The sequence below is a fragment of the Mauremys mutica genome, chromosome 9 (assembly GCF_020497125.1).
Source record: "Mauremys mutica isolate MM-2020 ecotype Southern chromosome 9, ASM2049712v1, whole genome shotgun sequence".
Taxonomy (NCBI): Eukaryota; Metazoa; Chordata; order Testudines; family Geoemydidae; genus Mauremys; species Mauremys mutica.
The window spans coordinates 73,450,551-73,475,616 of NC_059080.1; the positions used below are offsets into that span (position 1 = coordinate 73,450,551).

A 25,066-nucleotide genomic window follows, 5' to 3' on the forward strand; every position below is an offset into this window, starting at 1 on the left:
CATGGCTATTATTATGTATCCTTGAGCTGAATGTTTTTTGCTGTGATCCAATGAGGAAGATTAAAATAAGATTTCAGTAAAATATACAGACTTTTCAGTGAAACCAGTCAACCTTTCAGCCATTGATAAAAGAGCCTGTACTTCCCATATCAAATTAGCACAGGAATAATATACATATATACACATACTCACATATCAAGGAGAAATAGGGTTGCCAACCTGGCTCCAGGATTGTCCTGGAGTCTCCAGGAATTAAATCTTAATCTTTAATTAAAGATAATGTCATGTGATGAAACCTCCTGTAATTCATCCAACCAAAGTTGGCAACCCTAAAGAGAAATAATAGGGCACTGTCAAGATCGAATGGGCCAAAATGTTACTTTGTTCTGTTTGTAAAATTATGAAATTCTTTACCTGTGTTCACCCTCTCTAGAATGCTTCAACGCAAAAAAAAACCCACCCCACCCCCAACTCAGCTCACATAGGCACCCCTATAAATAGCAAACCAATGGAACCAGGTTTTCAAAAGGACTCAGGGCCAGGTTTTCAAGTTGTCACCACCCATAACTGGGGCCAGATTTTCAAACTGCTCAGTGCCTAGTAGCTTCCATTGTGGCACATATGGCTGGATTTTCAAAGATTCACTTACACTGGCACTTAAATAGGAACTCAGTTTTTTTAAAATTTATCTCTTGGTGAGGAAGAAAAAAATATCACAAAGGGAACAGACTCCCAATGTAAGCTTAAGAGTGAAAAAGATGAATTTTAAAAATGGTGTGAGATTTATGGTTATGTCTGTACTTAAAACACTACAGGGGCCCAGCTGCAGCTGTAACACGGTAGTGCTTCAGTGTTGACACTACTTCATAGTCTCCACCATAAGTGGATTCATAACAGGTCCTCCCTCCCTCCCTTCTTTCCGTCCTTCCTTCCTTCGGGAGAGGTCACCTGGCAGTGGTCGGCTAAGGAGTCTTTGCCTTTACCTAGGCCTTGCTTCAGGAGCTAAGGACTGGAGATCTGCTCTTCTTGTTGGTCTGCCACCAACTGAGCTCTTTCCCCCACATTAGCTCATTAACCATATGTTGCCCCCTCACAGGTAACCCCCTATGCTCCACACACATAAAGAACAGGATATTCACCAAGCTTACGCTCATGGAGTTTCCTCTTAATATTTGCTGTTCGCCTCACTGCAGAAGTGGAAAAAAGTTCAGTATCCAGTAGCCCTAGCGATCTACCAGAGGCAAGATACATCTGCAATACCACCCATTCCTCCTGCTACCATTTGAGTAATATAGACTTCCTCCTTGCAGCGGCCAGGAGCTTCTGGCCTCATGGGGAGGATGTTTCCCCTACTGCTGCCTTTATTATACTTGCTCTGTTGATAAATATTGAGGAATGCCAATCTGCAGTATTTCCAAATCCTGTCTATTCAAAAAACACAAGTCAGGCCACATCAAACATATGTTTTGCTTAAAATTATGAGATTTTGGGAGTTTTTTAAAATGAAAATTTGGGAATCGTCTTCTGTTTTCTGAGCTTTATGGTTAACTTGGGCCGCATTTTCAAGTTTTTCTCTACATCCATGGCGGCTAGAAACTTACTGTTTAAAAAAATTAAAGCTGAGATTCTCACCTAATCATGTGGAGTTGGGGCTTTGAGGAAAAACATTAAATAAGATGAGACTCACAATAAAATCATCAGATTTGGCAACACTAAGTTTGTAAACTTTTACCGGAAGTAAATTTATTTGTTTGATTATGTGGTACAGTATCAGTAAGTGAACTTAATTTGTGTTCCAAACAAACTGGCTTCTGGGGCTTTGAGCAATAAAACTTCCCTTCTTCTTCATTACCAAACACTGTTTATCAACCCAAATTTAACAAATATGTATCTTCTGAAGGCCATAAACTGAATAATAGATAACATTTCTCGATCTGTCAAATCTGCAGAGGACATATGGATTTAAAGTACTGCCATTTCCACTAACTGTCACTTGCAGATTGGTCAAATGATGGGGAAGGAGAGACTTCCATAATGAAAAACATCCCAATGAATTTTCCATGACGAAAAATCCCGGCTTGCTGATAGTGTAGTATCTGATCAGTCTAATCTGTTAATAATCTTTTGAACCATGTTGAGCTGGACAGGAATTAGCAGGATAACAGAAGGCCATTTTCCATCTGATAATTAATAAGAATGTGAATTCACTTGGAACTGTGTGTTAACAATAATTGCAATGAATTAAATTTCCATACATGTATATGTTAGATGTACTGCTGGATGGAGACCTTTGTACATTTTGTACTACTATACTTAATGATCATTACATAATTAACTTCTGGGGTGACCTTAAAACAAGCTCCTTAGTATTGGCTAGCCCCATGGCTGTTGGCAGGATTTCTAGTGATTGTAGCGACCTAAGGACTCTTACTTCAGAGACTAGCAGAGATCGGGCATGTTGAGAGAGACACATATGGTTTCCTGGAGATTGATGACAGCTACACCAAGCTTAGACCACCCACTGCCTATCATGCTACTTGTTCACTGATAGTTTTGTTCATAGGATTTTAAGATGTCTAGTGCTAACCACATTAGCATTGTTATACCCCAAAGAGAGGGAAAATGGGTCATAATGATCTTGTCTTAAAGGACAAATCATTTCTGAAGGTATGACTGGTATGGAAGCCTAGATTCTTCAGTGAAAAACATTGACTTGGTACAATCTGTTCTACCTCTTAAACAGCACTGAATCTAGAGCAAATAGAGGCATAGGAATGGGGGGAAAAGGGATTGTTGGCTGGCAAAAGGCATTAAAGAAATATGTGATGTTTTAATTACAGAAAAACTTTTGTAGACAGGTCCATTAAGTAAATTGCAGTAGTTTAATGGATTTCACATTCCAGTAAGAAGCTCTGGAAAGATGATCTATACAGCACTAAAGGTGTGTAATTGTAATTTACTGGTAGCAGCAACAAACATTGATTGTGAAATGTATTATGATAAGCAATCACTGGACAAGCAACTATTAGATATCATTGGGAAGGTGTTAGTGTTTAGTTTAAATTTCTTTTATTCTCTTTCTGATTACTTTCCTCCTCTTATTATATATATGTGTTGGGGTGAAGATGATATTTGACTGAGGTAGGCTAATGTTTTAATTGAATAGTCATTGGATATTTAAAGATGAAGTATGGTCTACTGCAGTGTTTCCCAAACTTGGGACGTTGCTTGTGTAGGGAAAGCCCCTAGCAGACCGGGCCGGTTTGTTTACTTGCCGTGTCTGCAGGTCTGGCCGATCGCGGCTCCCACTGGACGTGGTTCGCTGCTCCAGGCCAATGGGAGCTGCTGGAAGCGGCTCAGGCCGAGGGACATACTGGCCGCTGCTTCCAGCAGCTCCCATTGGCTTGGAGCAGCGAACTGCAGCCAGTGGGAGCTGCGATCTGCCGGACCTGCAGACGCAGCAGGTAAACAAGCCAGCCCAGCCCGCCAGGGGCTTTCCTTACACAAGCGGCGTCCCAAGTTTGGGAAACACTGGTCTACTGGATAGGACAGCAGATGGTAAGTCAAGATTTTTGCAGTGTTGCCAACTCTCATGATTTTATCAAGATTTTCACAATAGTTGGTGTTTCGCTAGAAACCTCAGCTCCAAGAGTTGTGGTGTTATGTAAGAATCTCAGTTTGTTTGTTGTAAAAAACAAACAGACAAACTAAGTTTCCAGATTGTGTGGTAGTGGACAAAAGATTGATAATATGATCTAAGTGTAATGTCAAGTCTCAGAAGACAGAAGGCAAGTAGAATCCAGCATTTATTATTTTTAAAAATCTCATGATTCTTTAAGCAAATCTTATGATTTGCAGGGGGGTCATAGAGGCTGAATCATGGTTTTTGAACACTTGGGGCTGCCATTACTGCTTCAGAGTCTATTTTCTGTTCTGGCACTAGCTGTGCAGGGCTGGGCTGCATTGTATAGTTTACTATGCCCATCTTTAAATGGGTATAATATTTTAAACCTATCTCACAAAGTTTTTTGAATCTTAATGTTTATAAAATGCTGGAAGATCCTTAAAAGTATTATATGAGAGCAGAGTGATATTATTGGGTCAAATCTTGAGTTTCTGATTCAAGTTTTACTGAGTTCTTAGGCAAAACTCTCAGTGAAGTTAATGCCTAAGTACAGAATTCAGGATTTGTCTCATTATCCAATGTATATCTCTATGATATGTAATGCTGTAAATTCCTATTAACAGTAGTGGGAGTTAGTGCATAATTCTACCTTTATGATGATGCAAGAATGTATCTGCATAAATCTAATTTAAACTGAGAAAAGCAAAGACATTTAGGGTTGAGGCTGCCATTCCATCTTTTACTCATTCCTGGTATTGCAGTAAACTTGATATGTAAGATAAATGTAGGCATAAAAGGGTGACTTGAAGACACAGTGGCAAATGTTAACTCTAAGCAGCCTTGCGTTTGTTAGTACAAGCTAAATCCTTAACATGTTTGGCATGGTTTATTTCAATTTAATCTCAGTGTCATGGGAAAATTGAAGTTAGATTTTGAACAGAGATCTTCCATTTCAGTAAAGAAACTAATAACCAAATGGGTTACATCACTGCACATTTCCTACTCTGGTTTTTGGACTGTTTGGACTTGCACAGGGCTAGAGCTAGGAAACAAAAGCAGAGATCCCCAGGGTCAACCTGGGTTAGCCCTAAAAGCAGGGCCGCCCGGAGGGGGGAGGCAAGTGGGGCAATTTGCCCCAGGCCCCACAGGGCCCCCCCGAGAGTTTTTTGGGGGCCCTTCAGTGGGGTCCTTCACTCGCTTCGGGGGCCCCAGAAAACTCTCGAGGGGCCTGAGCCCCCAGAGCTTCTTCTGCTCCCAGTCTTCGCCGGCGGGGGGTCCTTCTGCTCCGGGGCGGAAGGACCCCCCGCTGCCAAATTCCCGCCGAAGCGGGACCCGCCGCCGAAGTGGACTGGGAGCAACCTGAATATTTTGTGATTTTTGGTGTAAGGGACAATTTATCACTAAGTCCAGCTTGCCTGGGTGGCAAGATAGACTGGAGTGCCCAGGGGGGCTGTCTGTGACTCCATGGTGAAACTGTTGTAGTGGTTCAGGAGTTCACATTTGTTACTGTGTTTGTGAAATCTCATTATAGAACATACCATCAGCTTGAGGTGTCTGCCTGCTTTTTGACAGTTTGCCCTGCAGTTGGCACTCATGGTAATGAACCACTGCAGACAGCATGACATGGTGCTTTCAGTTTAGTTAGAAAGAGAACTTGTCTCAGTTTCCTGGGAGACTACGGGGTTCAGATTTTGGCATCCTGTGCTATGGTGGCTGCACTGTGGACCCAAATCTTATTATTTCAGCCCTAGGCAAAACTTCCACCTTGCGCCACGCCCCCACCCAGCTAACCCAGCCCCCCACCTGGGGAGCCCACCACCCCCGTCCCGCCTGGGGACCCCCCCCCACAGCAGCTACCCCCCCTCCGCAGCAGCTAACTCCGCCCGGGGAGACTCTCCCGCCCCCCCAAGGCAGCTAACCCTGCCCGGGGAGACTCCCCCCCGCGGCAGCTAACCCCACCAGGGGAGACCCCCCCCGCGGCAGCTAACCCCGCCTGGGGAGGCCGCCCCAGCTCACCTCCGCTCCGCCTCCTCCACTGAGCACACTGGCGCTGCTCTAAGTCTCCTCCCCTCCCAGGCTTGCAGCGCCGATTGGAGGAGACTTAGAGCAGGGGCTGTGTGCTCAGCGGAGGAGGCAGAGTGGAAGTGATCTGGGGCAGGGAGCGGTTCCCCTGTGCACCCCCCCCATTACTGCGGGTGGCCCTCCCCATGCCCCAGCTCACCTCCGCTCCACCTCCTCTCCTGAGCGGGCTTTTAGGTGCCTCCAACCACTAGGAGCCCTAGGCGGCCACCTAGTTTGCCTAAATGGTTGCACCAGCCCTGTGCTCTCTCCCCATTAGCTTCCCCCATTTTGTCCCTATGTTCTGTCAGTCCCTCTCCCCCATTATGTCCCCTTTCAGCCCCATTTCTTCCCAGTCCCTTTACCTTCCTGCCAGCAACACACAGCACCTCTTAATTCCCTCATATCTTGGGCTCCACAGTGGCCAGACATTCACCAGGGGACAAGTGAGGGGAGGTAAGGCAATTGCCTAAAACCTGGCATCACAGTGGCTCCCCAGCAGCCAGGAGAAGGAACTTTAGCTATATAGCTGTGTGACATGGAAGCTGGGATGAGGGTGAATGTGAACAGGCTGCCAAATGTGTGAGTGTCAGGCAAGATGCATGATGTTTGGCAGCCCTGCCCTCCACACCCTCTGTAAATGGATGAATGCTGTGTATATTGGGAGGTGTTATACTAGCACTGGTATCAGAGGGGTAGCCTTGTTAGTCTGGATCTGTAAAAGCAGCAAAGAGTCCTGTGGCACCTTATAGACTAACATACGTATTAGATCATGAGCTTTCGTGGGTGAATACCCACTTCATCAGACGCATGTAGTGGAAATTTCCAGGGGCAGGTATATATATATATGCAAGCAAGAAGCAGGCTAGAGATAACGAGGTTAGTTCAGTCAGGGAGGATGAGGCCCTCTTCTAGCAGCTGAGGTGTGAAAACCAAGGGAGGAGAAACTGCTTTTGTAGTTGGCAAGCCATTCACAGTCTGTTTAATCCTGAGCTGATGGTGTCAAATTTGCAGATGAACTGAAGCTCAGCAGTTTCTAGCACAGCCATTCACAAGAGCAAAGACCAATACTATGAGCTGACAGTCAGTGGGGCTACAGGATTTCTTAGTGGGTAGGTGCAGGAGAATTCTGCTTGTTTGAAGAGACAAGGAAGCACCTGAGTAACCATACTTACAGTATGGAAGACTCTCCTGGGGAAACAGAGACTCTGAAAAAGACTTGGCAGTCATGGTAGATAATCCACTGCACATGAGTTCCCAATGTGATGCTGTGCCCCAAAAGGGCTAATGTGATCCTTGGTTGTATAAACAGGGGAACATCAAGTAGGAGTAGGGAGGTTATATTATCTCTGTTTTTGGCACTGGTGCAACTGCTTCTGAAATACTGTGTCCAGTTCTGGTGACCTCAGTTCAAGAAGGATATTGATAAATTGGAGAGGGTTCAGGGCAGAGCCACAAGAGTGGTTAAAGAGTTGGAAAATATACCATACATTCAAGCAGCTATATCTATTTAGTTTAACAAAGAGAAGGTTAAGAAGTAACTTGATTACAGTCTATGAGTACCTACACGGGGAACAAAAAATTGATAATGTGATCTTCAATCTATCAGACGAAATTATAACACTATCCAATGGCTAGAAGTTGAAACTGAAGAAATTCAGGCTGAAATAAGGTGCACACTGGTTGATGCTGGTGATTATGAAGAAGTGTTCGTTTTTATTTTAGTTCTTGTGTTGTAAAATCTTTGAATTAGGGATCATTGTCTTGTTCTGTGTTTGTACAGCAGTTAGCAAACTAGATTCCTGGTCCATGACTGGGACGCCCTAGGTTCTATCACAATATAAATAATAGTAATAATCAGTTACAATAATTATTAATGATAAATAATAATCTTTGAATTTGTAGGTTAAGTCAAATTGTGCTATAATAGTTCATTTATGTAAGCTGTCAATTTTAGATTTTATTGGTAAATTATAATGCGTGTTTGATTTATAGTCAATAAATATTATGAAATTTTTAAAAGAACAGACATTTGGTCTATAAAGGAGACATATTACCTATTATGTGCCACACCTGTCCCGATACACACCAACTGAAAATAACTGAGATTACATCTGTTGATCACCAGCTACTGATAGTCTTACTTTAGAGAAACCCAGGAAGTTAATCAATATGGATTTGCAGCTAGTGATTTTGAGCTTTTTCTTAACATTTCCCCCAGGTAGTTCTAATTGTGGTAGCAAGAAGGGGGAGCTGTAATGTTGATCAGGTGCTGGCAGCCACAGCCATTTTTGCCATCCTGCTACCTAAACTTGCAGTTGATCTGGGTTAAAGAACATGGGGATAACAAGCACTGGTGCTGTGTCTATACTAGAGCTGCCACATTAATACGACCAATGGGGCCGCATCAGTGGTAATACAAATGCAGAAAACTTTAAGAAAAAGCTCCATATATACAAAGCCAGAAGAGGAATAGGTGTGTAATTTTTCCATTTTACTCTTTGCACCTTCTGTAACTCCTCACCTGATAAAATGACAGTAACTATTTATGTTGTAAGAAAAAGAAACAAATATATAAAGAGTGTTTAAAAAATTGATTGTTAAATTTTTTAGATGACAAAAGAAGGTAATTTATTGTACTGTATTTCAAAAGCCAAAGAAGTTCACATTCTTACTACATCTGCACTTTCATTTTCCTTCTCTGCATTTTTACTGACATAGGTTAAATACCACACCCACAGAGTAGGTTGGACTTTTACCAAGGCAAAGGTCTTCCGTGATAAAATCGAGAGTAGGTAGAACCTTTAGCAGATTTCTTTTTTTCCAAACATTCACTTTGGGGAAGAATTATTTGGAATCCGCCAGTACAAGACGCACAGTTGATCTGATTTAACATATATCTGGACAGTAATTTCCTGGTGGTGTTTAGTTGTCCACTAATACAGGTATGCTAATTAATTTATCTTTTTATAGCACAAACTGGTGAGATAATGGTTTGGCCATAATCGCTCTATTATCTACATTGGCATCTGTTCAGCAGGGAAGGAGATTGCAGGGGCACAAATTTGTTAGAACCTGGCTTGAGCTGGGAGTTGAAGGTGCTGCAAAGAGCAATTGTAGCTCAAAAAGTGGTCAGCACCAACCAGGAAGGAGTACAGCCAGGGAGATGATTAATTACCATAGTGGTGATTTGCTTTGGCACTTCTGGACAGCAACTAACCCCCCGCACAAGAGACCTCACCAGCTTCATTCCCTCTTATTTTACTATCATTCTATGAGATATTTTCAGATTATTTACAGTACCAGTAACCTCATAATGTCATAACTTCAGAGTTTTAAAGAGGCCTGTAAATGGTTCCTGATTTTGATATTTTGAAACTGCTTTTAAAGATCCGTATAAATCCAGGAGCTTTATACTACTGTTGACTCACACCAAATTCCTATAGAACAATGGCAGGATGTGATGCACTGTTTGGAGAAATAATAGTTTTAGCTTGTGAGAAGATTCCCTTGCTGTCCTGGAGGCAATATACATTATTCATATTACCTGTGTGATGTTAAGGCAGCTAAAATGTCTGAATTATGCACCAACTAGGTGTGTAAACTGCAGAAGTTACTGCTTCCTTTCATAGCAGTAAGGTGCATGGTGTTTTTTGTAGATATCTTTTTGAGACCCACGTGGACTACCTATCATTATTTCCTACTACTCTACCCACATTTTCACATACAGTGCCCCCATTTCAGAATGCTGCAGATTTTCTATGGACAATGTGCATAGTAGCATATCAGGGATAGTTGTGGGAGGAAGGAAGAATGGTACAGTGGTTAGGACTCTAGTTTACTTTCCTCCTCTGCCACAGACTCTCTGCTCTCAATTCTAAAGTTCTGTTCCAGTGGCTACTGGCAGCCAGGAGGAGCAATTTCATGGAGAAACTTCCCAGGCACCTGCTGTCCTGGCATAGAAAATGCTCAGTGGAGATAGAATCTTTGGAGAATTTTGCTGCCACCTTCTAACAACATCTGCTGAGTATGTGCAAACAGTGATTTTCAGAGGCTTATTATAACTCAGTTAAATTTGGATGGACTTTCCTGGGGGATAGCAATAGGTACATCTGATTCCAGAGTGACTTTCCAGCCATGCTCCAAAGCATAGAGGTGATAGAGCTTCTCAGTGAAACAGTTGTAGGATTTTTCTTCCTTTGGAAAAACAATGTCTTTTTCCCTAACCCCATTCGCAGGGACAGCTAAACCACTTTTGCTGAAACCTTTTAAAAAATTCAGCCCAAGGCAGAAACCCAGCATGAAAAATTTCAGCTCAAATGGTTAAAATTTGACAAAGTTATAAGCAGTTGAAAACAGGATCTTATAATGCAGAGTGTTTAGACAATCTTAACTGTAGTCATCAATATCAGCTCTGCCTGTAATAATAATTCTGAAAGAATGTTATCTTAATGTTGGCCTTGCTGCAGTACCCAATCTTTCTATTTCAGTGTTTTCTTACTGATGCTGAATACAACAGTACAAAGCATGTGTATGCTGAGATCCTCTTGAATGATGTATGCTAAGGTAACTGTGTGAAGCTGATACTACTGATGAATTTGCATAGCTGTTCTATGTACTCAGCAGGCAAAGGAGACTTGAGGCGTTTTGTTTAAGTGAAAAGCTAGCTTTTAAAAATGATTGTTTGCCCTTTTGTACAAATTGGCCTGATTCTGATCTAACAATTATTAATTTTTCCTTGGAGTGATTCCAGTTTATACCAATGTAAGTAAGATCAGAATCAGGTCCATAAACTGTGATCTCTAATTTAGAAAGGTCATTGTTTGACTATACTAGTTCTTGACCCACCCATATTTACTTTTAAAGGTCACATACAGTACAATGGAAAATGTTGATCATATTATACATCTCAGAATCGCTGTGCTGAACAAAGAATGAATAACTCTTGTGTGTGAATTCTATAGTCAATATCATACAGCACAAGAAATAAATTTTATTTACAGAAAATACATTTGTCATGAATCATTTTAATTAATCTGGCTAATCGGCCTCCAGGAGAAACCAATACATAATGCTTTGGAAGAAGGAGAAACACACCATCTCCCCCACCCCCAGGAATGTATCTGTCCACTTTCATAATGCTAGGTTTCAGAGTAGCAGCCTTGTTAGTCTGTATCCGCAAAAAGAACAGGAGTACTTGTGGCACCTTGGAGACTAACATATTTATTTGAGCGTAAGCTTTCGTGGGCTACAGCCCTCTTCATTGGATGCATAGACTGGAACATACAGCAAGAAGATATTTATACATACAGAGAACATGAAAGTACCCATACCAACTGTAAGAGGCCAATCAATTGAGATGAGCTATCATAGAATCATAGATCTATCATCAGCGTGATGTGATTAGGTCCTATGACGGTGTCACTTGAATAGATATGTGGACAGAGTTGGCACTGGGCTTTGTTGCAAGGATAGGTTCCTGGGTTAGTGTTTATGCTGTATGGTGTGCGGTTGCTGGTGAGTATTTGCTTCAGGTTGGGGGGCTGTCTGTAAGCGAGGTCTGGTCTGTCTCCCAAGATCTGAGAGTGAGGGATCATCTTTCAGGATAGGTTGTAGATCTTTGATTATGTGCTGGAGAGATCTAATAGCCTTCACTGACTTTTTCAGCTGTCTTAAAATTAATTGATCAAATTTTGATGCACTCCTTCAAGGGTAGGGATGCTATTGAATAATATATTGTTATGTATTTTGTGTGGAGTTTTCTCTCTTTTTAAATGTACCCATGCATCCTACTTGTTCTTTTAAGTGCAATTGCATTCTGGGCAGACATATTCTCCAAGGACACCTATGATTTTTCTTCATAGCACTCAGTGTTAAGATCCCATTAGTCTACGAGTTATGAGAGCTCAAGGAAACCTTTATTATGTGTATTATTTCCAGTGTAAATGACATCTGCCACTATGATGCCCCATTCCCCCAGTGTGTTTAAATCCATCTGAAATTTCTCTAATCCTCAACAATTTATACTAATTGAGACTAAGTATTATCAGCAATGTTCATAAACTCGCTGGCTATTTTTGTCCTCCATTTGTGTCAAAGAAGCTGAAAATTTCAGTGCTAAAAACTGAACTTTGCCATTTATAGAATCCTATTGATTGGTATGGATCTCCAGTGACTCTTTTGCAGTAATTCATCCTTCTGCATTGTGAAAGGATTGACTTAGCTGACCTAAAACATCCTTTCCCGTTGTGTATCATATCAAGTCTTGAATTGTTCCAGTCAAGCTACCTTTGTCTGTAATCTGTTTGGAGCAGGAGCCTTGTCGTCTTATCTTTCTATGATGCAGCTGCTGGTAGCACACTATTGTCTCTATTTGAGTAATAAAATAGCGAGAATTCTGTAAGTTCCTGGGTAACTTGTTCCACTGCCTCACTCTTCTCATCGTTCCCATGCATTTTTACTATGTTTAATTAGCATTTCCCCAGGTGGTGCTGCAATTTCTGGCTAGAGGGGTGAGAACATTATCTAAGTTGTATTATTTCCTGTTTTATTCTCATTGTCTAAAGAGAATAACTGATGTCTGTTCTCTTTGCAAAATTCCTTTTGGCTGTTTAGTAGTGTTATGTTTGCTCTCATGTCATGTATTATGGTGGAAGCCCTCCCCAAATTAATGGGTAAAGCCCTGCCCTCTTCTCCTTCAAATGTAACCTCAGGATTCATCTGCAAAGTGGCTGGAAAAGTTTGGGAATTTTTGCTTCTTTATGATGTACACAGAAGGCCTGAAAGATTTTTATTTGTTTTTCTGTCTAGCTGAGTTTTTTCTGATTATTTTTTATTATGGAAAGAACAAGAATAAGTCCAGGCTTCTCTGGTTGTGCTGTAGGGCCTCCTGTAGGATCTCCGGGATGTGTACTGTTACAGTGGCAGAAGAAGTTTGCTTTGAATGGGGGAACAGAGATGCATAGAGAAACCTGAACATCCTAAGCACCATGCTAATCCTGGCGAGCAGGGAGTTGGGGAGCATAGCTCTGTATGGGGAGCATGGGACAATCAGGGTGTGAGGTATAGAAGGGGAAGAGGGATGGGTGCTCTGGGTGGAGCGCACATTGAGCTACTGAGACTCAGCCCAGTCACCCTAGTTCCTACCTGCTCCCTGGCACTGCATCGGCCACAGCAGCCTCTCTGGGTCCTGCTCTTGCCTCTCTCCCCAGCAGATGCGGAGCCCCACTGGGTCTGAGAGCATGAAACAGTTCACTGAAGAATGACACAAGGGTGGAAACAGAGATTGGCTCCCACAATATTTCCACTACGGGAGCACTAACCCCCACTGCTCCTCCGGTTCCACTACTTCTGTACTTGTAGCCCTTACATTAAAGGGCAGGGGTGCTGAATCTTTCATAAAGACTTAATTAAAGTTAAGTAGACCTTAACAAAACCAAAACAGAGTTTTAAACATTAAACAAAATCTTTTCTTCTCTTGATTGCTCAACTTTTACTTTCTTGGCACTTGTGTCACCGTTTCACTAGCTTGCTGGTTATCAAAGGTTGTCTATGCTGCAAAAAAAGATCCAGCACAGCAAGTCTCAGAGCCTGGGTCAACTGACTCGGGCTCATGCTACGGGGCTAAAAATACCAGTGCAGATGTTCAGGCCCAGGCTCTGAAACGCATTGAGTGGGGAGGGTCTCAGAGGCTGGGCTCCAGACCAAGCCCAAACATCGATACTGCTACTTTTAGCCCTTAGCATGAGCCTGCAGCAGTTTACTGGACTCTGAGACTTGCTGCCACATGGTTTTGTTTTTTTTGCAGTGTAAACTTACCCATAGAGTCTTCCAGGAACTACATAGGAACTAAGTTTCTCATGTAAAAAAACATATATATATATTTTTTGCTCACTACATACGAGCAAAACAGGGCACAACCACCCCCCCCTCCTTGAAACAAAAATCCTTATTTGCTCACTACATACGAGCAAAACAGGGCACAACCGCCTCCCCCCCTCCTTTTTTCCCCTTTTCAATTAGATTGTAAGGTTTTATTGCATAGACCTTGTCTTCCTGTAGGACAGTGCCTAGTACTGATGAAACCCTGGCTCCACTGAAGATAATGGCAACACTCTCTGACTTAAATGGGGCCAGAATTTCACCCTAAAGCTTTAATACACATATTCAATACTAACATTTAGTTTGCATGGCTCCTCACAGCACACATGGTACTCAAGATTAATGTAAAATCCCTTTTGAAAACTGGTTTTGTAACGATCTCACTGCTGGCTAGGAGAAACTACCTTTTTTAGGAAAGCATAAAAACTCTCGTTGAATCAGACCTGAGCTTAATTAATAGAGATTCCTGTTTCTTTTGACTCAAGAGAAGTGATTTCAGAAAGATTGATCTGTGCTCAGCACATTCGTTTAAAGAATCCTAAGTAAACTGAAATACAAATGCCAAAGGTTAAAGTACAATAATATTGTACTAAACCATACAACAGTCTGTCTCAAAGCCTCAAAATACAGAGACAGAAGCCCCTCTGTGCCTTTTGTAAATACCAATGACATAAAATGTTCAATACTTAATTTAGAAGCTGTAATCTTTCTCAACAACATTCATCTGGAGAATTATGTTAGCCTGCTGCCGATTTGGAATAGGGAGGATGCAAAGCTATAATGAGGAAGATTGGATATTTGCACCTGGCGTAGGAGAGGTGTGTCTTTAGCAGCAGACAAAAAGAACAGTCACAAAAGAAAATGGGCTCTTCAGGCAGCATTTGTCATGTCCATTATAGTTACAACGGCAGCTGCTGCTTAAAAAGCAGGCAGATGAATTTGAAACACAGCCTAGGGCAGAGCTGGAAAAAGCAAATTGCAAATTGTCTGCAGGGAGATGGGAAACTATTGGGTCCTCTTGCCAACTCGTGGCTCTATTTTTTTTCTGGCAGATTCAATGGTGGGTGAAAAAGAGAACAGGAGGTGCAGTTTGGCCTCCTTACTGTATCCTCAGTTGTCACTCAGCCGAGGACACTCCAGGAACATCAGGGAGGCACCAACAGCACTCTCTCTCAACCATATAGGGACAGCTCTAGGAACCACCACTGCGGGGTTTCCCCTGTGCACTCAAGCCACACTCTGGGTGCAGGGTACAGGCAGTAGAGCTTTTGGCCAGGCCCAGTGTATGCCCATTGAGTAGAGAGGCCAGGATTTCTCAGAAAGGGACATGCTTCCTGGGACTGGCACTGGCACGAGGGCTGGTGGAAGGAGAGAGAGGAGACAATATGTGCTTTAACAACTATTCTAGGGCTGCAGAGGCTTATTCAGCCCCTGGCACAGGATATATGAACACAGACAGAGCATCCCTAACTTGTACTCCAGTTGCAACACCCTATATGTTCTATACCAGGGTGCAGAGTCATACTGGCCATGCCTCTTCTCACCCATTTCTCCTCTGATTCGTGGTGGGGGCTCCTGCAGAAGCACCTCTGGGCCTGGCCTATAGTCACCTCCAGTGATGAGCTGCTAAAATCTTAACAACCGGTACGGTATAAAAAGTTCTGATTTAAGGGATGTGCCACAGTATGTATTTTTTGTACCAATAGGGTTATCATACGTCCGTATTTTCCCGGGAGGAATTTTTAAAATTTACCACCCAGACAGCGATTTAAGAACCTAAAAGCCTGACATCTCTGGGAAAATACAGATGTATGTTAACCCTACCTAAACTTCTTTTTTTAAAATATAGGCCTGAACTAGAAATGAGCTCCATTTCACATGTGTGGGTCCCCGCCACTCCCTTGGGGTGTGCTAGGGTGACCAGATGTCCCAATTTTATAGGGACAGTCTCAATTTTTGGGTCTTTTTCTTATATAGGCTCCTGTTACCCCTCACCCCTGTCCCGATTTTTCACACTTGCTGTCTGGTCACCCTAGGGTGTGCACATGTGTGGGTCCCAGCTGCTCCCTGGCCCCCCTCATTGAAGCAGGTGTGCAGGGTTAGTGCCCTGAGAACTGCAGGGCACCAGTGGATGTGGGGCTGGCTGCAGACAGGGGCGTGGGGCAGGGCTAGCTGGAGGCAGGGAGTGTGACACGGGCTGGCTGCAACAGGAGCTGGCTGTGGGCAGGTGGTGCAGACAGGGGCTGGCTGTGGGCAGGTGGTGCAGACAGGCTGTGGCGGGGAAAGGGGCTGTGGCAGCGGTCGGGGGGGTGGCAGGGGCTGTGGGCAGGGGCTGGCTGCAGGCAGGGGGTGCAATGGGGGGTGGCTGTGGAGGGCAGGAGGTGCGGCAGGGACTGGCTGCAGGCAGGGAGTGCAATGGGGGGTGGCTGTGGCAGGAGGTGCGGCAGGGACTGGCTGCAGGCAGGGGGTGCAATGCGGGGTGGCTGTGGGCAGGGGGGTGGCAGGGCAGGAGGTGCGGCAGGGGCTGGCTGCAGGCAGGGGGTGCAATGGGGGGTGGCTGTGGCAGGAGGTGCGGCAGGGACTGGCTGCAGGCAGGGGGTGCAATGGGGGGTGGCTGTGGGCAGGGGGGTGGCAGGGCAGGAGGTGAGGCAGGGGATGGCTGCAGGCAGGGGGTGCAATGGTGGGTGGCTGTGGGCAGGGGGGTGGCAGGGCAGGAGGTGCGGCAGGGACTGGCTGCAGGCGGGGGTGCAATGGGGAGTGGCTGTGGGCAGGGGGGTGGCAGGGCAGGAGGTGCGGCAGGGGCTGGCTGAAGGCAGGGGGTGCAATGGGGAGTGGCTGTGGGCAGGGGGGTGGCAGGGCAGGAGGTGCGGCAGGGGCTGGCTGCAGGCAGGGGGTGCAATGGGGAATGGCTGTGGGCAGGGGGGTGGCAGGGCAGGAGGTGCGGCAGGGGCTGGCTGCAGGCAGGGGGTGCAATGGGGGGTGGCTGTGGGCAGGGGGGTGGCAGGGCAGGAGGTGTGGCAGGGGCTGGCTGCAGGCAGGGGGTGCAATGGGGGGTGGCTGTGAGCAGGGGGGTGGCAGGGGCTGACTGCAGGCAGGGGGTGCAGATGGGCTGGCTGGGCAGGGGGTGCAGACAGGGGCTGGCTGCGGGCAGGGGAGGGTGGCAGGGCAGGGGGTGCAATGGGGGGTGGCTGTGGCAGGAGGTGCAGACAGGGGCTGGGGGCAGGGGGTGCAATGGGGGGTGGCAGGGCAGGAGGTGCGGCAGGGGCTGGCTGCAGGCAGGGGGTGCAATGGGGGGTGGCAGGACAGGGGGTGCAGACGGGACTGGCTGTGGGCAAGGGGGTGGCAGGGCAGGAGTTGCAGATGGGGGGCAGGGTGACAGGGGCTGGCTGCGGGCAGGGGGTGCAATGGGGGGTGGCTGTGGCAGGAGGTGCAGACAGGGGCCAGCTGCGGGCACGGGGTGCAATGGGTGTGGCAGGGCAGGGGGTGCAGACAGGGGCTGGCTGCAGGCAGGGGGTCGATGGAGGGTGGCTGTGGGCAGGGGAGTGGCAGGGCAGGAGGTGTGGCAGGGGCTGGCTGCAGGCAGGGGGTGCAATGGGGGGTGGCTGTGAGCAGGGGGGTGGCAGGGGCTGGCTGCAGGCAGGGGGTGCAGACGGGCTGGCTGCAGGCAGGGGAGGGTGGCAGGGCAGGGGGTGCAATGGGGGGTGGCTGTGGCAGGAGGTGCGGCAGGGGCTGGCTGCGGGCAGGGGGTGCAATGGGGGGTGGCTGTGGCAGGAGGTGCAGAGAGGGGCTGGGGGCAGGGGGTGCAATGGGGGGTGCCTGTGGCAGGGGGTGCAGACAGGGGCTGGCTGCAGGCAGGGGGTGCAATGGGGGGTGCCTGTGGCAGGGGGTGCAGACAGGGGCCGGCTGCAGGCAGGGGGTGCAATGGGGGGTGCCTGTGGCAGGGGGTGCAGACAGGGGCTGGCTGCAGGCAGGGGGTGCAATGGGGGGTGGCAGGGCAGGAGTTGCAGACGGGGGGCTGGGGGCAGGGTGACAAGGGCCGGCTGCGGGCACGGGGTGCAATGGGGGTGGCAGGGCAGGAGGTGCGGCAGGGGCTGGCTGCAGGCAGGGGGTGCAATGGGGGGTGCCTGTGGCAGGTGGTGCAGACAGGGGCCGGCTGTGGGCACGGGGTGCAATGGGGGTGGCAGGGCAGGGGGTGCGGACAGGGGCTGGCTGCAGGCAGGGGGTGCAATGGGTGTGGCAGGGCAGGGGGTGCAGACGGGACTGGCTGTGGGCAAGGGGGTGGCAGGGCAGGAGTTGCAGGCTGGGGGCAGGGTGACAGGGGTTGGCTGCAGCGGGGGGGGGGTGCAAGCAGAGGGAGCGGGGGAGGGGTGCAGACACTCACACGGGGGGAGTGGCTGGCAGCAGCCCGAGCAGCAGGACGCAGCCGGGGACCCACCAGGCGGCAGCAGCAGGAGCCCCAGGGCCAGAGGTCCGAGGGGCAGCAACAGCAACAGGGCCAGGAGGCAGCTCACATGCCTCCCGCAGCGCAGCACGGCGCCTCCTGGCTGCTGGGAGGAGGAATTACACCCTTCCCAGCCAGAGCCCGTCAAAGCTTCCCTCGCAGGGAAGCCAGTTAACAAGCGGTTCTAAAATCGCTTCTAAATTTAACAACTGGTTCCTGCGAACCGGTGCGACCCGGCTCCAGCTCACCCCTCCTCATACCAGAAGTATTTGTAAGCTTTGTCTTACAGCTGCCCTACAGGTAACTGGTTCAAAGTGGCCATAGGCCAGTTATGAATCAGGCCCAGTACAGACAGGAGACATGACAAGCCCAGAGTGATTATTAATTACTGTGAGGGTTGCAGAAGAAGTGTCTTTAGGAAGGGCTTGATTGTGGAGGCACATTATGCCAGTTGAAGAGGATTGAATAGTTTGCACCCACAGCACTGAAGCCACATAACCATCAAACAGATTGCTATCTATCAATGCAAAGTGCACCCATCTCATGACAGAACACACTTGCACATTTCCAGACTTCATTTTGAAATCCAGTATTAGATCAGTAGTTTTGATATTAGAGCTTGCTATGACTGGGCTCCCAAATGCATCTTCTCTCTCCACACAAACACGTCTTAGAAGACTATTGGTGTCACAGTGGAAATGGATACAATTCAGAACTGGATCCAGATCCGAATTTCTCCAAAACTGGGACAATGGGATTGAGAGTTTTGTCTTAGATTACAATAACTAGAAACCTGCTTTGAAGTTCAGACCTGGACCTGAACTTTCCAAGAGTTTGAGGTGTTCAGGTATGGACCTATGTCTGAAATTAAGTCCAGTATTTTTACTGGATTCAAGTACTACAAAAGTTCTCTGATTTGACCATCAGTTACTTGAAATCTTTATTATATGAAATATTAGCCTAATAAATACTTAAAAGCTTTTGGATCAACTAAAATAAAGGGAAGTTACTGTAGCAAATTAAAGATTTAAACAACTGTCTGTTACAGCGAGTCAGAGTTTATTTCCAGCATCAAAACTTTTCAGAAATCTGTCTTGATTCTTTATTTACAGAGTAATAAAGTAAAAAGTAAGATCTATTTCTATGATGCACATAGGGGACTTCAACCCCCACGATATTTAATTGCATAGAATGACTAAGGAGGCTGAGCCAATCTAACTTAAGTCAACTGAAAGACTTCCATTGACTTAATGGGCTTTTGGGTCAGGCCCTAAATGATGTTCTCGCAAGAGTGAACTTCCATTACTATTTTATTCATAACAAATCTGTGCTAAACACACCAAAGAGAGAACTGCTTTGAAGGGTTCAAAATGAAAGAAACATAGCATAAAACATGTGAAGAAATCGAACCTGGTTAATAAGCAAGCAGGGCCGCCCAAGGGATTCAGGGGTCCGGGGCCTTCAGCGGCAGGTCCCGGGGCAGAAGGACCCCCCGCCACAGGTCTTCGGGACACTTATGTGGCGGGTCCCAGACCGGAAGGACCCCCTGCCACCGAATTGCCACCGAAGACCCGGAGCAGAAGAAGCTCCAGGGGCCCGGGCCCTGCGAGAGTTTTCCGGGTCCCCCAGAGTGAGTGAAGGACCCCACTCCAGGGGCCCCAAAAAACTCTCATGAGGGCCCCTGCGGGGCCTGGGGCAAATTGCCCCACTTGCCTCCCCCTCTCGGCAGCCCTGTAAGCAAGTGCAACTATTAATGCAACAGAACCTTGTGAATCTTGAGGCTACTTTTGGGTGCTAAAGAATCTGCATATTATGGCAGGCATAAATTATTCATTGGTTTAAACAGAAGCCAATACTGGAGCTGTTTATAATAGGAGAATCTGGTACACTTTAAAAATGGTACTTTGATAACTAAAAATAGCCATTTTCTGTACCCCAGAAATTGAGTTAAATCATATTGGCATTTCACTGATTGGCATGGTCATCTGTAATTCTATAATATGATATTTTAGGCTGCTCCTTGGAAGAAAATGTGTTGATCTTATTTATCTGTTTCATTCAAGGACACAGGTTTCTATTTTTAGTTACTCATTTAACCTACATATCAGAAATCAGAGGGTACAATTAATCTGAAATAGAACACAAATTATGAACAAAAGAGAGTGAAGCCAATAATGATCATATATATCAACTTGTGAGCAATTATTTCTGTTGAGATTTGACAACTGGTTAACCTAGTGATGTAGAGGTGTTACAGTTCTCTGCATCTGGCTTGCTAAATATTTAATCTTGGCTTTGATGGTCTAATCCTGCTCCTGAAAGGATTGTCCCAACCATTATTGTTGTTTCACAGGCCATTATGTTCCCCTGGTCACTTCGATGTGAAGGTTAATTTTTTTTAATTTATCTATATTTTGCAGTTTTTCAATGTTTAGTTTAATGTCCGTTTTATATATTTATTAATTCAGACATCTTACCAGCCTACTCTTCCTCTGCACTTCTGAAAGGCTTGCATATGTGTGTGTATGTATGTGTAGAAAAAGAGAGTTTATACATTGCAAATGAGTTTTGCAAAATGCAGTTGTGAGGAATAGCATTTAAACAACTAGGATCTTTTTTATCTAGTTCTTAACTGAGATCCAGTGACAGGTAGAAAAGAGACTTAAATCACCATCCACACAGGGCCAAATCCCATCTTACTTATGGGAAGTAGTTCCAGTGGAGGCAATGGAAATACTCTCTTGAGTAAAGTGAGCAGGATCTGGTTGTTTATTGCCAAAACAAGTCTTTAAGAATGCTTTAGCTTTCTTATCTGATGTTATAAAACAGGGATCGGCAACCTTTGCCACGCGGTTCCTCAAGGAAATCCACTGGCGGGCTGGGACAGTTTGTTTACCTGCAGCGTCTGCAGGTTCAGCTGATTGCAGCTCCCACTGGCCGCGGTTCGCCGTTCCAGGCCAATGGGGGCTGCGGGAAGCGGCAGCCAGCACATCCCTTGGCCCACGCTGCTTCCCGCAGCCCTCATTGGCCTGGAACGGCGAACTGCGGCCAGTGGGAACTGCGATCGGCCGAATCTCCGGACGCTGCAGGTAAACAAACCGTCCCAGCCCATCAGTGGATTTCCCTGACTGGCCGTATGCCAAAGGTTGCTGATTCTTGTAATAAAAAACAAATTAAAACACATTCATTTTAAAACAGGAGACATAGTTGCTGAAATGAGAATCAGATTCATAGAACACACAAGACACACCCTTTATATACAATACTGAATCCAGATAAATGGTTAAGAGAAATCCTCTTATTTACACCCACCAACAATCAGCTAACATATGCTTGTGATGGAGGTAGTGCCTGGATAAATGTTTTGTTTTTGTATTTTATTCAGATGCTTTCCACTCATTGTCATATTATTCAAGTAATATTGCATGTTTTACTTACACAAGGAGCCACTCATAGTTGCCAGCTCTCACTGTTTTAATCTCATGTCTCACAGTGTTTGTTGCTCTTTCAAGAGTCAGGTTATAACATGAAAATCTCAGTTTTCATGTTTTTTTAAGGAAATTTCTAGCTTTCATGGCTGCAGAGAAAAGCTTGAAAACATGAACTATGAAGATTAAAAAACAGAAAGGAAATTTAAAAATCATTACATTTTAAAAAGATAATGGTTATTTTTAAGACAAAGAAATTATTTCGGGGGCTCTGACTCATGTGTTTTTAATACTTGGAGTTGGCAATACGGATGAAGTCAATAAGGCCTGGTCTACACTCGAGGGGGAGGGGGGGATCGATGTAAGATACGCAACTTCAGCTATGAGAATAGCGTAGCTGAAGTCGACATATCTTAGTTCGACTTACCTCCCATCCTCACGGCATGGAATTGATGGCTGCAGCAACTCCGTCGACTCCGCTTCCGCCTCTCACCCTGGTGGAGTTCCGGAGTCCACGGGGAGCACGTTCGGGGATCGATTTATCATGTCCCTTTTTTTTTTTTTTGGCCAGTATGTGTTCTGGCTTCTGTTTCTCCTGATAGATGCTGTAAGTGTGAGGAACATTAGCATATTGACAAATCAGGGCCAGCATTAGGAAAACATGGCCAATCAGAACACAAGTATAATGAATAAACAAGAGACCGAACACAACTTGGCCTGAAAAGGTTCTAACAGATTCCAAAATATATTTAACACGCCCGCCTTGAACTCCAGTAAAATGTGACTATCAGGAGCTCTGATGTTCCACCAATTGGAGCCCAAGGGTGGAGCTTTTTATCTGAGCTGGGCTTCAAGGAATCCTGGTTCTAAATACCAGTAAGCCATTGGGTGGAGAAGTGGAGCCTGGTGACCCTGTGGACTCAGGTTTGAGACCTGTGGGTTATGACACAGCAGGAGTGAATCTGTGGCACCACCTGCTTTTCTCATTGACTGGTGGTGAGGAGAACATGCTGCACTCTGTTGTAGGGTGTATCAGCCTTTGATGTCACAAAGGTGGTGTTCTTGCAGTAAGACAACTAACTCACAATAGTTATCTCACTGTAAAATCCTGAGTGGAGACAAGGCACTTGTAGTGTTTACTGTGAGGTAGTTAGGTGAGGTCACCACTATACCCACCCTGACCATGGTTAACCTTGTCTAGTTTATCTGTGATAAAACTGAAGTGCTTGTCTCCACTGCCAGATAGCCAACCCGTCAGTTATCCCGTAGTAAAAAGACACCCTATTTGGCAGAGAAGACAAAGCCTCAGTGGCCTCTTCTTCATGTGCTCCTCCAGCTTAGCAGGAGGAATTTATCTGACTGTTCTCAATAGGCAGAATGCCCCATGGAACTGCTGCTGATGGTTATCCTCTTATGTCATTGTGGTTAAGCAGCCACAATCTGGACATGCAAACTCATTCATGATTGCTTCTTTAATGAGAAAACAGAAAGCAGAATGGGGAGGAAATTTAAGTGGTTAGAATAGGAGAAGACCTTGTTTTTGTGAGTAGGATTTTAGATTGACAAGAATGTTTTATATAAACCAGATTCTGATTCCTGTACATCAAGTGGTTTGTATTTATTATTATTTATATTACAGTAATATCTAGAAGGTGTTAGGCTAGGCACTGTACAGACTCGCTGTAAACAGAGATTGCTGCCCTGAAGCGCTTACAGGCTAAATAGATAAGACAGATAAACAGGAGGGGAAAATGGAGACACACAGTTGTGAAGTGACTTGCCCAATAGCACACAGCAATTCAGTGGCAGATTTGGACATAGAATCCATCTCTTCTGACTTTCAGTCCAGTGTCCTATCCATTGGGCCACATTGCAGTTTTGAGTAAAGAGTACAGTTTAGGACATTAATCATTATTTTTGGGCACCTGCAATGGAGGTGCAATTGCTTATAGCAGCTCTGAATTTGACTAATATGATGCAAATCCTGGTCCCACTGAAATTAATGGGAGGATTGCTAGTGATCTAAATAAAACCTGGATTCCACCCTTAGTGCAATGCAGTCTTGATGTACTGGACAAGCTTGACTAAGATACAAATCTGTCATTTTCTCTTTTTTTCTTTTAATAAAAGTGAAGATTCAATATTTAGCTGTAAGGACTGTTATGAGCTTTGTGCTGGGGCAGTAGGGACTGCTAACAGCTGCATATAAAGAGCATAACAACGAGAAGATGGGTGGTCCAAAGACCTGAATTTGTGTGCACAGATGGGGCTTGAATGCTGCACAATTGCAGGTACAAATATAGCCTTGCATATTGAGAGAATGGGATGAGGCCCCTTTGAAAATGTGGCCTAAAGAACAAGGGTCTAAATTATCCCCTTTCATGTTAAAATCTCTGGGAGGGGGCTCAATGGGAGGAATTTTCAGGGAGGAACCCTCATGGAGTTTATCAGTCCTTCCCTGTGAGGATGGTGTTTGGTCTCCCATGGAATTGGCTATGAGGCCCACCCTAATGTGACGTTCCCCTCTGGTGTTATCTGGACCAGTGATCTGCTGGGTCACTCCAATCCTTGACTCTGGGAGCCAGCTTTACCCTGCACTGCTGTGAGAACCCCCACTCCTGGGCTGTTCATGCACAGCCTCTGGCACGTAAGTTGCTCCCAGCTACTTGCAACCGAATGACACTAGCCAATATCTCTGGTCCCAGACACAACCCTAGGAACCTTCGTCTTGCAGTGCCTATGCCTGCCGGACGTTGCAAGCTTATATGAGTTCGTCAATTTAACAAAGAAATTGATATGTATCAGGCTTGTTTTCCAAAGGAGAGCCTCTGACACATTTCAAACCAAATGCACTGCTTCAGGTAGAATAAACAAACAAATGTATTAACTATAAAGATAGATTTTAAGTGATTATAAGTCAAAGCAGAACAAATCAGATTTAGTCAAATGAAATAAAAGCAAAACGCATTCTAAGCTGATCTTAACCCTTTTAATGTCCTTACAAACTTAGATGCTTCTCATCACAGGCTGGCAGGTTGCTCTTCAGCCAGGCTCTCCCCTTTAATCAGCACTTCAGTCGCTTGGTGGTGGTGGTGTCTGTAGATGTAGGTGGAAGAGAGAGAGAGAGCATGGCAAATGTCTCTCCCTTTTATCATGTCCTTTCTTCCCTCTTGGCTTTGCCCCCCATCCCCCCAAGTCAGGTGAGCATTACCTCATCGCAGTTCCAAACTGACCAAAGGAAGGGGGGTGACTCCCTCTGGAATCTAACAGTTTCTTTTGTTACTGCCTAAGCCAGTATCCATTGTTCCTGTGAGGCTGGTCTGGGTTTGTCCCATACCTGCCCTGATGAGGTGTGAACTGCCTCTCTGCTCTTGGAGAGTTTTTGTTTGGGCTTGCTTTAAGCCATGGGGATACACTTTCAACCTCATAACTACATACATGAAATTATAACCTATAACCTTACTATAACATTACTGTAACAGTTACTATAACATCACATAACAACCATGCTCAGTGCATCATGAGACTTCCGAAGACACCCAACATGACAAACTTTGCATTGGATACCACACAATCATTTTATAAAGATGAACATGGGGATGTAGGGTGTTCCCCAAAGGTACAGAGCGGCTC

At 45.5% G+C, this 25,066-nt stretch overlaps 1 protein-coding gene across 7 annotated transcripts in view; it reads left to right on the forward strand.

Moving 5' to 3' along the window:
* The window catches only part of PLS1 (plastin 1), a 79,137-nt gene that overhangs the window by 8,771 nt on the left and 45,300 nt on the right, over positions 1-25,066 (forward strand). Inside the window, exons 1-2 of one of the 7 annotated variants that reach the window (XM_045030905.1) lie at positions 23,026-23,043; positions 23,564-23,724. The exons of 2 other annotated variants lie outside the window; for them this stretch is intronic. The gene's annotated coding sequence lies outside the window, so the exon portion shown is untranslated. Of the gene's footprint in view, positions 1-6,717; positions 6,796-8,030; positions 8,160-8,606; positions 8,629-22,868; positions 22,976-23,025; positions 23,044-23,563; positions 23,725-25,066 lie in introns of those variants that run through there. 4 more of the 7 variants (XM_045030904.1, XM_045030902.1, XM_045030909.1 and 1 more) reach the window with 4 other exon arrangements.